This window comes from Cynocephalus volans, chromosome 6 (genome assembly GCF_027409185.1).
Source record: "Cynocephalus volans isolate mCynVol1 chromosome 6, mCynVol1.pri, whole genome shotgun sequence".
Taxonomy (NCBI): Eukaryota; Metazoa; Chordata; class Mammalia; order Dermoptera; family Cynocephalidae; genus Cynocephalus; species Cynocephalus volans.
In genome coordinates, this window is record NC_084465.1 from 141,712,438 (window position 1) to 141,715,872 (window position 3,435).

General features: G+C 34.1%; 1 non-coding gene across 1 annotated transcript; it reads left to right on the forward strand.

Annotated features, from left to right (window-relative positions):
* The first annotated feature begins 530 nt into the window (after positions 1–530).
* On the forward strand, positions 531–637 carry LOC134381369 (U6 spliceosomal RNA). Its single transcript, XR_010023967.1, has one exon. It is a non-coding gene; the product is annotated as a U6 spliceosomal RNA (small nuclear RNA).
* Positions 638–3,435: the final 2,798 nt, after the last annotated feature.

Sequence of the window (3,435 nt, forward strand, 5' to 3'; positions counted from 1 at the left end):
ATTGGATTATTAGTTATACTTCTTTCTTTTAATGATTTTTTTCCCAGTGGTTGCTCTAGAGTTTATATTTAATTATTTACAGAATACTTTCAAAGAGTATTTTATCATTTCACATGACACATAAAAACCTTATAACAGTATACTTCCACTTTGCTCCTCTTGTTCTTTGTATGATGGTTGTCATACATTTTACTTCTATGTATGTTATAAACCCCACACACTTTGTTATGTTAAATACTCAAAAATTTTTAAGGAGATTAAGTACAAAAAAGAATGTCTTTATGTTTACCCACATATTTACCATTTCTAGAATCCCTTATTACTTAGTGTGGATTAAAATTTCCACCTGTTATTATTTTCTCTCTGCCTGAGGAAATTCCTTTAACATTTCTGCAGTTATGCTGGTGATAAAATTTTGGTTTTCATTTCACTAGGAATGCCTTTTGTTTTTCTTTTTTAAAAATTTTCTTCCTTTGTACAGTATGATTACATTGATAATGTTGGAGCATGTACATTTAAAAATGCATAGAGTGCTCACTTTGGCAGCACATATACCTAAATTAGAAAGATACCGAGAAGTTTGACATGGCCCCTGCTCAACATTGACATACACACTCAAGAAGAGTTCCACATTTTTGTATTTAATGCACTAAACTTTGCACTTAAAAATGGTTAAAATTATAAATGTTACATTATGTATATTTTGTCACAATAAAAAAACACACACACATAGAAACAGATCTAGAAATACACATATAAAACTGTTGACACTGGCTTATTCCTGGTAAGAGGAGTTGGGGGTCAAGGGTAACTTTTAGGGTTTTTTACCTTTAATTTTTAAACTTTTTATTTGGAAATTATCTCAAACATAGAAAAGCTGCAAGAGTAAGAGTACTACTGAGAATACCTCTGTACTGTTTATTCAGATTCACTCCTGTCGACATCTTAACCCATTTTCTTCATCATTCTGGCTCTCTCTCTTTACATATGTAATATATACATCATGCAGTATTTGTCTTTCTTGTCTGGCTTATTTCACTTAACATAATGTCCTACAGGTTCATCCATGTTTTTGCAAATGACAGAATTTCTTGCCTTTTTAAAGCTAATCTAATTTCATTTTTCTGCATGTGAACATCCAGTTTTTGTAGCATCATTTATCAAAGAGACCATCCTTTCCTGATTGTGTGTTCTTGGCATTCGTCAAAAATCAATTGACCGTAAATGCATGGATTTATTTCTGGGATCTCTGTTCTGTTGGTCTGTGTGTCTGTTTTTATACCACGACTGAGCTGTTTTGATAACTATTCCTTGGTAGTATATTTCAAGTCTTGTTTTATATTTAGAACTAAAATGAAGAACATATGAGTGAAGAAGAGGAACGTAGGGGAGTGGGATTAGTAAATTGGAAGAGAGGCCAAGAGAAAATGTCCTAACAAAAGCAACAGATGAGCAACAGAAAAGTTAAAACAGAGTTTAAGGGACGTGTAGGACACCTTTAGAGGCGGGAGATGGAAACTCTGTGTACCCTCTGCTCAATTTTGCTGTGAACCCAGAACTACTCTAAAAAATAAAGAAGAGGAAATACACAAGCATGTTCTAAATAGACAAAGCACATCAAACCACAGTTTTAAGAAGTTTGATGTGTGCTGAGGAAGGTAAGTACGTAGGAAATAACATTGTGCTACAGCATAGTCTGAAGAAAAGGTAACAAGAAAGACTTCAGAGAATCCACAGAAAAGAGAAAGAGGCTGACGACTGACATCACACTATAAATTAATTAAACTAGAAGTCAACGTAGTGCCATTTAAAAACTACATTTCATTTTTAGGGCAGTTTCAGGTTCACGGCATAATTGTGAAGGTAGTGACTCCCCATGCACCCTCTGCCCCCCGTCACACAGAGCCTCCCCCATTATCAACATCTCCCACCAGAGTGGTACGTTTTTATCAATGGATGAACCTGCATTGACACATCGTTGCCCAAAGTTGATCATTTACTTAGGGTTTGCTCTTGGTGTTCTATATTCTATGGGTTTGTACAAATGTCTGTTGACTTATATCCACCATTATAGCATCCTATATACAAAGTGGTTTCACTGCCCTAAAAATCCTCAGTCCTCCATCTATTTATCCCCCCCCCCACTACCACTGATCTTTTTACTGTCTCCATAGTTTTGCCTTTTACAGAATGTCATATAATTGGAATCATACAGTATGTAGCCTTTTCAGATTGGCTTTTTTTTTTTTTTTCACTTAGTAGGCATTTAAAGTTTCTCCTTTTTTTTTTTTGTATAGTTCATTTATTTTTATTGCTAAATAATATTCCATTGTCTGGATGTACCACAGTTTGTTTATCCCTTCACCTATTGAAGGACACCTTGGTTGTTTCTAAATTTTTGGAAATTATGGACAAAGATGCTATAAATATCTGGGTTCAGATTTTTGTGTGGACGTAAGTTTTCAACTCTTGGGTAAATGCCATGGAGCACAATTACTGAATCACATGATAAGAATATGTTTAGTTTTGTAAGAAATCATCAAACTGTCTCTAAAGTGGCTGTACCATTTTGCATTCCCACCAGCAATGAATGAGAGCTCCTGTTGCTCCACATCCTCACCAGCATTTGGTATTTTCAGTGTTTCTATTATAAAAGTTATTGTACAAAAGCTATTAGAATGAATTTTGGCCATTCTAACAGGCATGTAGTAGTATCTCACTGTTGTTTGTATTTGCATTTCCTTGATGACATATGATGTGAAACATCTTTTCATATGCTTATTTGAGATCTATGTTACTTCTTTGGTGAGATATTTGTTAAAGTATTTGGTCCAGTTTTTAATCAGGTTGTTTGTCTTTTTATTATTTGGTGTTGCGTTCTTTGTATATTTCGGGTTAGTCTATTATCAGATATGTCCTTTGCAAACATTTTCTCCCAGGCTGTGCCTTGTTTTTTCATTCTCTTGTCAGTGTCTTTCACAGAGCAGAAAATTTTAATTTTAATGAAATCAGCTTATACATTCTTTCTTTCATGGATTGTGCCTTTGGTATTTTATCTAAAAAGTCATTGCCAAGCCCGTGTAGATTTTCTCCTGTGATATCTTCTAGGAGTTTTACAGTTTTGCATTTTACATTTAGGTGTGATCCATTATGAGTTAATTTTTGTGAAAAGTGTAAGATCTGTGTTTAGATTTTTTTTTTTTTTTTGCATGTGGATGTTCAGTTGTTCCAGCACCACTTGTTGAAAAGATAATCTCTGCTCCATTGGATTGCCTTTGCTTCTTTGTAAAATATCAATTGAGTATATTTATGTGGCTCTATTTCTGGGCTCTCTACTCTGTTCCATTCATCTATTTGTTTCTTCATTGATACCACACTGTCTAGATTACTGTAGCTTTTATTGTAAGTTTTGAAGTTGAGTAGTGTTGGTTCCCC